The following is a 13583-nucleotide window of genomic DNA, read 5'->3' as shown; positions in this document are numbered from 1 at the left end:
AATCCAAGAAGCTATAACAACTGTAAATATATACGCACCCAACATAGGAGCACCTCAATACATAAGGCAAATGCTAACAGCCATAAAAGGGGAAACTGACAGTAACACAATCATAGTAGAGGACTTTAACACCCCACTTTCACCAATGGACATATCAACCAATATGAAAATAAAAAAGGAAACATAAGAATTAAATGATACATTAAACAAGATGGACTTAATTGATATTTATAGGATATTCCATCCATAAACAACAGAATACACTTTCTTCTCAAGTGCTCATGGAACATTCTCCAGGATAGATCATATCTTGATTCACAAATCAAGCCTTGGTAAATTTAAGAAAATTGAAATTATATCAAGTAGCTTTTACAACCACAACACTATGAGACTAGATATCAATTACTGTAAAAACTACAAACACATGAAGGCTAAATAATACACTACTAAATAACCAAGAGATCACTGAGGAAATCAAAGAGGAAATCGAAAAATACCTAGAAACAATTACAAAGAAAACACGAAGACCCAAAACCTATGGAATGCAACAAAAGCAGTTCTAAAAGGGAAGTTTATAGCAATACAATACTACCAGAATAAACAAGAAATATCTCAAATAAACAACCTAACCTTACACCTAAAGCCATTAGAGAAAGAAGAACAGAAAATACCCAATGTTAGCAGAAGGAAAGAAATCATAAAGGTCAGATCAGAAATAAATGAAAAAGAAATGAAGGAAACAATAGCAAAGATCAATAAAACTAAAAGCTGGTTATTTGAGAAGATAAACAAAATTGATAAACCATTAGCCAGACTCATCAAGAAAAAAAGGGAGAAAACTCAAATCAATAGAATTAGAAATGAAAAAGGAGAAGTAAAAACTGACACTGCAGAAATACGAAAGATCTTGAGAGATTACTACAAGCAACTCTATGCCAATAAAATGGACAATCTGGAAGAAATGGACAAATTCTTAGAAAAGCACAACCTTCTGAGACTGAACCAGGAAGAAATAGAAAATATAAACAGACCAATCACAAGAACTGAAAATGAGACTGTGATTAAAAATCTTCCAAAAACAAAAGCCCAGGACCAGATGGCTTCACAGGCAAATTCTTTCAGACATTTAGAGAAGAGCTAACACCTATCCTTCTCAAAATCTTCCAAATTATAGCAGAGGGAGGAATACTCTCAAACTCATACTATGAGGCCACCATCACCCTGATACCACAACCAAAGATGTCACAAAAAAGGAAACTACAGGCCAATATCACTGATGACCATAGATGCAAAAATCCTCAACAAAATACTACCAAACAGAATCCAACAGCACATTAAAAGGATCATACACCATGATCACGTGGGGTGTCTCCCAGGAATGCAAGGATTCTTCAATACATGCAAATCAATCAATGTGATACACCATATTAACAAACTGAAGGAGAAAAACCATATGATCATCTCAATAGATGCAGAAAAAGCTTTTGACAAAATTCAACACCCATTTATGATAAAAACCCTCCAGAAAGTAGGCATAGAGGGAACTTACCTCAACATAATAAAGGACATATATGACAAACCCACAACCAACATCATTCTCAATGGTGAAAAACAAACCATTTCTTTAAAATCAGGAACAAGGTAAGGTTGTCCACTCTCACCACTATTATTCAACATAGTTTTGGAAGTTTTAGCCACAGCAATAAGAGCAGAAAAAGAAATAAAAGGAATCCAAATCGGAAAAGAAGAATTAAAGCTGTCACTGTTTGCAGATGACATGATACTATACATAGAGAGAATCTTAAAGACGCTACCAGAAAACTACTAGAGCTAATCAATGCATCTGGTAAAGTAGCAGGATACAAAATTAATGCACAGAAATGTCTTGCATTCCTATACACTAATGATGAAAAACCTGAAAAAGAAATTAAGGGAACACTCCTATTTACCATTGCAACAAAAAGAATAAAATACCTACCTAAGGAGACAAAAGACCTGTATGCAGAAAACTATAAAACACTGATGAAAGTAATTAAAGATGATACAAACAGATGGAGAGATATCCCATGTTCTTGGATTGGAAGAATCAACATTGTGAAAATGAGTACACCACCCACAGCAATCTACAGATTCAGTACACTCCCTATCAAACTATCAATGGCATTTTTCACAGAACTAGAACAAAAAATTTTACAATTTGTATGGAAACACAAATGACCCTGAATAGCCAAAGCAATCTTGAGAAAGAAAACGGAGCTGGAGGACTCAGGCTCCTGGACTTCAGACTCTACTACAAAGCTACAGTAATCAAGACAGTATGGTACTGGCACTAAAACAGAAATATAGATCAATGGAACAGGATAGAAAGCTGATATAAACCCATGTACCTATGGTCACCTTATCTTTGATAAAGGAGGCAAGAATATAGAATGGAGAAAAGACAGCCTCTTCAATAAGTGGTGCTGGGAAACCTGGACAGCTACATGTAAAAGAATGAAATTAGAACACTCTCTAACACCACACACAAAAATAAAATCAAAATAGATTAAAGACCTAAATGTAAGATGAGACACTATAAAAGTCTCAGAGGAAAACAGGCAGAACTCTCTATGACATACATCACTGCAAGATCCTTTCTGACCCAACTCCTAGAGAAATGGAAATAAAAACAAACAAATGGGCCCCAATGAAACTTAAAAGCTTTTGCACAGCAAAGGAAACCATAAACAAGACCAAAAGACAACCCTCAGAATGGGAGAAAATATTTGCAAATGAAGCAACTGACAAAAGATTAATCTCCAAGATATACAAGCAGCTCATGCAGCTCAATATCAAAAAAACAAACAACCCAATCCAAAAATGGGCAGACGACCTAAATAGACATTTCTCCAGAGAAGATATACAGATTGCCAACAAACACATGAAAGGATGCTCAGCATCACTAATCATTAGAGAAATGCAAATCAAAACTACAATGAGGTATCACCTCACACGGGTCAGAATGGCCATCATCAAAATATCTACAAACAATAAATGCTGGAGAGGGTGTGGAGAAAAGGGAACCCTCTTGCACTGTTGGTGGGAATGTAAATTGATACAGCCACTATGCAGAACAGTATGGAGCTTCCTTATAAAACTAAAAATACAACTACCATATGACCCAGCAATCCCACTACTGGGCATATATCCTGAGAAAACCATAATTCAAAAAGAGTCATGTACCACAATGTTCATTGCACCTCTATTTACAATAGCCAGGACATGGAAGCAACCTAAGTGTCCATCAACAGATGAATGGATAAAGAAGATGTGGCACATATATACAATGGAATATTACTCAGCCATAAAAAGAAACGAAATTGAGCTATTTGTAATGAGGTGGATAGACCTAGAGTCTGTCATACAGAGTGAAGTAAGTCAGAAAGAGAAAGACAAATACCGTATGCTAACACACATATATGAAATTTAAGAAAAAAAAATGTCATGAAGAACCTAGGGGTAAGACAGGAATAAAGACACAGACCTACTAGAGAATGGACTTGAGGATATGGGGAGGGGGAAGGGTAAGCTGTGACAAAGCGAGAGAGAGGCATGGACATATATACACTACCAAACGTAAGGTATATAGCTAGTGGGAAGCAGCCGCATAGCACAGGGAGATCAGCTCGGTGCTTTGTGACTTCCTGGATGGGTGGAATAGGGAGGGGGGGAGGGAGGGAGACGCAAGAGGGAAGAGATATGGGAACATATGTATATGTATAACTGATTCACTTTGTTATAAAGCAGAAACTAACACACCACTGTAAAGCAATTATATTCCAATAAAGATGTAAAAAAAAAAAAGAATGAAATCTTGTCAAGTGAGACAACATGGATGGACCTCGAGGGCATTATGAAATAAGTCAGACAGAGAAAGACAAATACCATATAATCTCACTTATATGTGGAATCTAAAGCAAACAAACAAACAAAAACCAAGCTCACAGATACAGAAAACAGATTAGCGGTTGCTGGACATGGGGGCAAAATGGGTTAGGAAAGTCAAAAGGTACAAACTTCCAGTTACAAAATAAATGTTATGCAGACGTATAATTGTTAACAATATAGTTAATAATACTGTATTGCAAATGTGAAAGTTGCTTAGAGAATAGATCTTAAAAGTTCTCATCGGAAGAAAAAAAAGTTTTGTAACTATATATGGTGACTGATGGTGATAATCATTTCACAATATATACAAATGTAGAATCATTATATTGTAGATGTGAAACTAATACAATCTTATATGTCAATTATACCTCAATAAAAAAAATTTTTTTAAATGAAAAATAGAACTGCCATATGACCCAGCAATCCCACATCTGGGTATATATCTGAATAAAAATTTTTAAAAACCCATTAATTTGAAAAGATACATGCATTCCTATGTTCATTGTAGCATTAATACAATAGTCAAGATATGGAAGCAACCTATGTGTCTATCAATAGATTAATGAATAAAGATATCATATATGTATATATATGTGTGTATATATATGTATACATATACATACATACGATGCAATACTCAGCCATAAAAAGGAATGAAATCTTGACATTTGTGACAACATGTATGACCCTGGTGGGCATTATGCTAAGTGAAAATAAAGTAAGACAGAGAAAGACACTGTATGATATCACTTATATGTGGAATCTAAAAAAGAAAACAAATGAACAAATATAACAATACAATAAAAGACTCACAGGTACAGAGAACAAACTCATGGTTACCAGAGGGGATGGGGATGCGGAGATGAAAAAAAAAAGGTAACTATGTGAGGTAATAAATGCCAATTAGTTTGATTGTGGTGATCATTTCACAATGTATATTTATATGAAACCATCACATTTACCTTTAATGTATATAATTTTTGTCAATTAGACCTCAGTAAAGCTGGACAAACATTTTTTTTTAGTTTGACAGAGCTTCCAATCAGCTTTCAGTTCCCACTGCTAATGTTGAGAAGATATCCAAGGAGTAACAAATAGCTGAGCAAAGCATCTAACATGGGAGAGAAATAAAAATAGAAAAATAATTTTGAGATAACAGAAACAAGGAGTAAAAAACTTTAAAAAAGTAAACTATCACTAATATCCTCAGAGAGATACAGGAAGACATTGCATCTATGAAACAAGAATAGAAAGCTACTTAATAATAGGATCAGAAAATAAGAGTACATTCAGAGAGTAGAACAAAGTTCAGAGAGTAGGACAAAATAACAGATGCAAAATAAGAAAGAACAATAACATCATCAGTCGAGGACATCCAATATTCAAATAATGAGTCTTCCAGAATGAGAAGAGAGAATATAGAAGGGAGGAAATCATGAGTGAAATAACTCAAGAAAACGTCCAGAACTGAATATCGTGTTTGCAGACTGAAAGCACCCACACACGATGAAAACAGATATATACTATAGCAAATCCGTATGAGATTTAGAACACTGGAGATAAAAGAGATCCTATATTCTGGAAAGGGGTGATGGTGAGGGGACAATTCATATACAAAAGATCAGAAAACAGAATGGCTTTGGAATTCTGAACAGCAACACTGGAAGGTACAAGACAATGGAGCAATGTCTTCAAAATTCTAGAGAAAATGATTTCAAACATATAATGAGTTAATTTTCCTTAATCCTTGATAATTTAAGTCTTGAGTATAGTCTCTATGCATCATTTTCAGGAACCTACTCTGTATATCTACCAAAATGAAAGAATAAATCAAGAAGGAGGAAACTGTGGGGTATACAGAACAGCAAATACAACCCTGGGGAGAAGCAAAGGGAATCTTCAGGATTGTCTGTGCAACAGGCATAAAAAAGTAACCAGTCCAGACTGGAGCAAACTGACTCAAGAGGCAGACATTCTGAGGGCTACTTTCACAATGCTTTCTGCCATATCTTCTTTTCAACCTAAGAAACTACTGGAGAATATACTATTCCAACACAAGAGAATAAACCAAGAAGGAGGAAGGCATGAAACCCAGGATATAGGGAATGGATCCCAGGAGAAATGTAAGGTCAATTCCACAGCTGAGAGCAAGGCAAATCCAGAGACACAACAGACCCAGAGCACCAGTTCAGAGAAAGCAGAAGTCCTCAGTAGAGAGAGTCCTAAGGAAAGCAATTGGAATTGTTAAATTACCTGATCTGAGTGATCTTGTGGGAAATGTACTAAGAGACTGTAGGAAGACATGGAAAAAATTAGCAAGATTAAAATAAAAAAAGCACCAACCAAATGAAAAAAATCAAGGCATGTTCTACCTCAGGGAAAAAAAATAGGAAAGTCATTGAAAAAAAGGAATCTCTGAGAAACTGTTACAACCAAGAGGAGCAGAAGGAGACATGACAACTAAATGTAATGTGGTCTTTTGGATGGAATCCTGGAAGAGAAAAAGGACATTAGGCAAAAACAAAGGAAATCTGAATTAACTATGGACTCCAGCTAATAATAATGTAACCGTATTGGTTCATTAATTATATAACAAATGTACTATACTAATATGTTAATAATAAGGGAAACCAGGTATGGAGTGTATGGTAACTCTGTATGTACTACCTTCACAATTTTTCTGTAAATTTAATATTGTTCTAAAAATAAAGTTTATTTTTTCAAAAAGGAAGAAAATCACGATTAAATATATTATCACTCTCAGCAGTGAACAATATTTGTAAAGGCATAAAAATGCAAATATTGATTACTGATTTAACCAAAAATTTTGACTGCATTGGAAGTGGGAGATGAGTGTATGAAGCAGACGGATGGCAGACTAAGAGAAATAAACTCTCATTTCCCATAAAAAAGATAAGTGGATGATGTCTAAAATTGGTGATTCAAATCATAGCAGGATATGTATTTTACTTAGAAATGTGAAGTATTTAAATGGCAGAAGAAACAGCTAAGAGTAGAAAGAGGTTATCTTTGAGGAAAAGGACTGGAGAAATTGCAGTTTGTGGGGCAGAGAAACACTGTATTTTGTTAATTAGCCTTTCCAATGCCAGTTTAGTTTTCAGACTATGTCCATGTAGTGATTTGATGAGATAAACATTAATCTAAAAATCAGAAGATTAAAGTCGAGTTTTATCTGCTGATATGCAAAAAGCTTTCAATACTTTAGCAAATCAAAAAGTAAATTAAAGGAATCCACAGAAATTAGCTTCATCGCACTACAAAGAGCTCTACGCAGTTGTCATATTGATATTCTTTTAAAAAAGTGGCAGTACACTAAATATTAATGTCATTTCTGAAACTTAGGTTTCCTCCTTTGACCATTTTCTTCATTCTTACTTCCTCATTACCAGAAAAACGATTCTTTCACCTCACATCTACATTCCCCAATTTGTGCCTGTCACCTCATTTGCCTTCATCTCTTTTTAGTCATTTAAATTATTTCAAAATCCCTTCCCCCTTGACTTTTCTCACACACAACAACAATCCCTAATCTTGAATGAATCCAACCATCTGTTTTAAGTCCTGCTTTTTCATGGCTGAAAAAAATTGATACTTTGGTTGGCTTCATTTTATTTATTTTAAAATATTTATTTATTTGGCTGTGCTGGGTCTTAGTTGTGGCACACGGGATCTTCATTGCCGCATGTGGGATCTTTTTTAGTTGTGGCATGTGGGATCTAGTTCCCTGATCAGGGATTGAACCCGGGCCCCTGCATTGGGAGTGTGGTGTCTTAACCACTGGACCACCACAGAAGTCCCTTGGTTGGCTTCATTCTATTATTTAAAATATTTAATTTTGGCGGCACCAGGTCTTAGTTACAGCACATGGGATCTTTAGTTGTGGCATGCAGACTTCTTAGTTGTGGCATGCAGACTTCTTAGTTGTGGTATGTGGACTCTTAGTTGCAGCATGCGGGATCTAGTTCCCCAACCAGGGATCCAACCTGGACCCCCTGCATTGGGGGCGCAGAGTCTTACCCCCTGGACCACCAGGGAAGTTCCTTGGCTTCATTTTAAATTCCTGATTTCCACACTTATTTGAAAGTCAGTACTCATCCATAGCCCTCTTACCCTTCTCGATTTGTTTTCTAACATCTACCATTTTCCTTTGTGTTTTCTAAACATCTTTGGCCCCCAATCTCTTCTCTGGCTTTTCTGATGATATCATTCCCTGATGATGGCTTAATTTCCAATTTCACTAAGAAAATAAAAGCATTCAGGCATTGTTTCCAAATATATCTTTCTTTCCCTTCCTTTTTGTTCGGAGGAAGAAACATCCATACTTTTTTCCTGAGGCTCCTTCCATCTACTTGACTTCTTCACTTCCATTCTTCCCTTAGATGTTGTATGTGGAATTTTGTCCTCAGTAGGCTGATCACATTCTATTTGTTCTCTGAGAAGGCATTCATTAACAATCATGGTTTTAAGGGATCAAGCAAGTTCACATTTCTAAGTTGATGGTGCAATACCTAGCCCTGCCTATGTTTTCATACATTTTCATCTTGAATGTCCAAAGGTACATCAAAAACAACATGGGGGGAGGCTGGGATTAGCAGATGCAAACTATTACATACGTACGGAACTGATAAACAACAAGGTCCTACTGTATAGCACAAGGAACTATATTCCTGTGATATATCCTGTGATATATCCTGTGATAAACCATAATGGAAAAGAATACAAAAGACTATATATAACTCAATCACTTTGCTGTACAGCAGAAACTAACACAACATTGTAAATCAACTATACTTCGATTAAAACTACAACATGCCTGTATAACTTTCTGCAAATCTGTACCTCCTATATTATCTCAGTTAATCAAAGCAGCAGTATCCTAAGTCATCAAAGCCAGAAATCGGGGCATTATCCTAGACAACTTTCTTGTTCTTTCCTGATACCCAATCCATTGCTTCAGTGCCTGACACAGTTGAGACTGAACAAATATCTCCTGAATGAGTGAAGGAATGAGTGACGCTTGTCCATTCTTATTTCCATCTCCCTAAAGTATCTTTTCCTACTTCCACTGCAGTGTCAGGCCCTCACCATCAGTTGGCTGTATGATTGCTGTTCCATCAATTGCTGTCATGATCTTTTTATTCTCCATGTTTTTTCTTCATTGATTACTACTTCCCCTAGTCTGCAGCATATTCAAGGTTCTTATATGTGTTTGTTGTGTGGAAACAAACTTCTTTCCCTAAGCAATTGCTACATTTCTATCTCACCCTTCTTTCCTTTGTCCCCAAGCTTCTTTAAAGGTCTCTAGGTTTCTGACAAGGCTCATTCAACTAGAGTATCTTTGTAGTGGGGGGTAGTTCTAAACTTTTGCTGGCTGAATAAAAACAGATTTTGACTGCAAGCATTCTTCCCCTCCACCTCCGATCCTCAGCCTCAGGGCTCTAAGAGCAGGTCTCAGGGGCAGACTGTTCTTAGAAGGAACCCTTCTGGTAAGCCCAACTAGACCCCAGTCAAATATACACCCATCGCTTTGAAGAAGCCATAAAGACTGGTAAAATAATCAAAATGCAGGTACTTTGTACAGACTAAGTATTCAGTAAACACTTACTGGATGCATAACAGCTAATATTTATTAAGCACGTGTTATTGCTGAGAAATTCACGTCAATTAGCTTAATCACCTGAGGAGCACCTGAACAGTACTATTATTACTTTCCATTTTACAAATAAGGAAACTAAGTTTTAGAGAAAAATAACTTGCTCAAAGTCAATGATGTAGATTCTTCAGCCAGGGTTCAAACTGTCAGGCAGATGCATAACTATTTTTAATCACCCCATTATGCTCTCTTGGCTGTACCATACTAGGTTTTACAAGAAGTAACAAGGGCAGAGTCATTCCTCAAGAAGCATACAGACTCCTCAAAGCAGAAAGACAGCTATAATGCAAGGTAGACATTGGTAAGCCCAATCGGAAAGGTGCGAAGTACTAGAGTCCAGCTGAGAAACCCAGAGGTTCCTTGCTTCCTTCTAGTTAGGAGACTAAAAAGGATATATGGAAGATGTGGACTTTAAAGACTGGATAGGATTTAACCAATTGCTGGTAAAGGGGAAAAAGATAACTCAGACAAGGTAACATCAACAGCATTGAGCCAGAAAAGGACAGAGCATGCTCACAAGACAGGGGCATCATCTGATTAGAGCCAAGGGTGGGTGAAGGCAAGGGGGTAGGATCAAGACAGGAAAAGTGGTTTGAAACCAGATTCTGGATAATTTGGACTTTATCACGATCACAAGATCTTGTGGAGAGGAAAAGTAGAAATGAAAAGGGAATAGATTTCAGAAACATAATCAACTCAAGTTGGTCTTGGCAAAAAAATGACACCTAAGCAATGTAACTGAAAACATAAGCATTTTGCTTTGTCCCAGTTACAAGAGGCTGAGAAACATTTTTAACTGAAATTTAGAAACTAAGGTTGGTTAAAAAGCCTCCTGTCATGCATGCACATGCACGTTTATGTACATACATAAATCCACACACACTTATACACACATATAGTGGGAAGAGTTGAAATAAAGATCTAGGAAATAAATACAGGTTAAAATCAAGATAACTTGAGACTTGACTATGGAAGCAATAAGGTAGCAATTTATTGTTCAGTTTTGTTAAATTTTGTCTGATTTTAGTTTATTAAACAGTTACATATATATAAATTTAAAATAGAACTTTTTTTTTTCTCAAAGTAGTCCCTTAAGGCAGTTTATCCCATTAACTGGTCTTAAAAAAAGTTTTCTGAAAAAAAAAAAAAAAAAGTTTTCTGTTTATTAACATGGGGGCAGCTTCACCTTAATTGTCCTTAATTACAAAGTTTCCATTTGACCCAGTTAATTAAGAAAAAATACTTTTAAAATATTCAGTTTTTTGAGAATTAAAAAAAGACTATGTGACAAGAAAAAGGAAGATGAGGATTTTTAATTTCTTCATGTGCATTAAAAGATTAGAGCAAGCCATAACTTTCCTGTTTTGTATAATCTTCTATTCTTAGCCACTTCTGAAGTAACAGTTTGAAGAAATAAATTCTCTGTATACCAAAGGACTTCCTAGAATTCTATGTTAATGATTAGAAGAGGAATCTCAAAAAGTTTATCATACATTTTCAAGGAAGAATGTTCACAGACGATTAACAGATTTAAGAGGAAAAATCAGATCATAATGACTTAAGCTCTGAATTTGCTTATCTGTAAAATAAGGAAGTGGTACTATAGTCTCTGTGTTTCCATCAGGCAATAAAGTGCTACCACTTGTTCACAGTAGATACTGAGTGATCACTGCTTGCAGAGCACTGTGCTATAAAGTCTTGCACCTGAATTGTACTTGCTTTTTTTTTTTTGTACTTGCTTTTGAGAGTAACACCTACTAGTCCCTTTTATTCAGTTTTGAGTTCTTCACAGGATTTGGGATGGTAAATAATAAACAGCTGTTGGATTCACTCCCCATTTCCAGTTCCACGCATTGTCTACATCTGCACTGTCCAAAATTATAGCCAGTAGCCACACGTGACAACTGATCACTTAAAATGTGGCTAGTCCGAACACATATATGATGAAAGTATAAAATACACACTGGATATTGAAGACTTAGTACAAAAAAGACTGTAGAAGATCACAGTAATTTTTAATATATTGGATTACATGTTAAAATATTTTGGAGCTACTGGGTTAAAAATTAAAATTAATTTTACCTGTTTCTTTTACTCTAAAATCTGGCTATAGAAAAATTTTATATTATGTATGTGGCTCACGTTATATTTCTATTGGTCTAAACTCTAAGGACCACATCCACAGATCGCCATGACGTCTCTTCATGGCCTTGATTACAAAGGCAGAGTAAGCAACAATTTTAATACTACTCTTTTAATTCCCCTCTTCTTGCTGTTTCTGTGTCTGGCCAACCATTTACCTTCATTATTACTTGAAACTATATCCTTCACTATGAGGATTAGAAATGAAACTTATTTGATTCTGGATTTTGGATAAGTGATGGTGATTCTATTCTTTTTCTCAATACTTTGAAAGAGACTCCATCACAAAGAGAGAGATAGTGTAACATATACATTTCCTGCTAGTGGATATGGAAATGCAACCAAAGATCTCAAGCTAGTGACTGCACTTCCTTTTTCGCATGTTATCTTCTCGCCTACCAGCGACCTTTGACCTTCCTTCCTTTAAAACAGGATGACTTTTGCTCATCCTATATAGTTCTGACTCTTGTTAATCACATGACTATCCATGCAGGGAGCCATAACAAGAAAGTGAAGTAGACATTTAGCTTTATAACTAGTCACATGCTTTAGGGAAAAAAAAAGAGTCTTTATAATTCCCTTAGACATCAAGAAATATTTTTTTTTTTTTTTTTTGCAGTACGCGGGCCTATCACCGCTGTGGCCTCTCCCGTTGCGGAGCACAGGCTCCGGATGCGCAGGCTCAGCGGCTCCGGACGCGCAGGCTCCGCGGCATGTGGGATCCTCCCGGACCGGGGCACGAACCCGTGTCTCCTGCATCGGCAGGCGGACTCTCAACCACTGCGTCACCAGGGAAGCCCAAGAAATATTTTTTAAAGGGATATAATCATCTTCCTTCTTTACTCATCTGATTTCCTTCCTTTAAAGAAACCTGATTTATTAAGAGGTTTATTTATTTTATATTTAAAAACCACTTATGAAACAATTTGTACAAGGAATTTGTAAAACTTTGCTATATCTGAATAATAAAATAAAAAGGCTTAAAGAATAGCAACAATGAAACCAGGGTATTTTGACACTAGTATAAATATATATATGTATAAAACAAGATGGATAGTTGAACATACCTCATCAAAAAATACAAAAAAACTTACTTTACATTTTAGAAATCATATTTTTACACACATTTATTTTGCTTTAGCCTTGTTTTACTTTATTAATAGAAGGTGGTTTTGATTAGGATTTGATTCTCTAATAGAATATTTATACTGAAGTTTGATATTTTAAACAACATATTTTAAAGTAGAAAGGCACTTCAGGAATCAGTTTTATATTCTTGTTTTATAGATGTGTCACACAGCTACTGAGTGATAAGAGACTGAACACAAGTATGTTGACTCCAAGTTCAGCTTGTTCCACTGTACTATGCTGCCTTAGTCCTTCTTTAACTTTTATCCGGTTAAAGAAAAAAAATTAAAATTCAGACCTTTATAACTAAAAGATTATGTTATCAGCACTATTAATGCTCTTGTTGTTCTATTTATTTAGAATGAAAGTATTCTAGTAAGATGAATAAGAGATGTGAAGGTTGATGGGTGGAGATAGGTGTAGTGTTGAAGAAAGTAAATCCTGTTAAAATGTACATAGGTATCAGAAGTTCATAAAATTTACTTGAAATTTCCAACAGCCTCTTTATCTTTTAGTAAAGCTTGTTAAGGGGAATGAAATCTGGAATGGATTCAGGTCTGTTACTCTCTTCAGCTTGATCAAGTCTGAAAATATTTATTATTTTATTTGGAGGTACTGACTGTTATTACACATGTACCACAGCAGAATGGACGATTTGGGCTTGAATAACTAAATTATCCTATGTGTAAACGTAACCTATGTACCTAATACT

This window comes from Phocoena phocoena, chromosome 3 (genome assembly GCF_963924675.1).
Source record: "Phocoena phocoena chromosome 3, mPhoPho1.1, whole genome shotgun sequence".
Taxonomy (NCBI): Eukaryota; Metazoa; Chordata; class Mammalia; order Artiodactyla; family Phocoenidae; genus Phocoena; species Phocoena phocoena.
The sequence above is the reverse complement of the archived record's forward strand: the minus strand, read 5'-3'. Positions refer to the sequence as shown.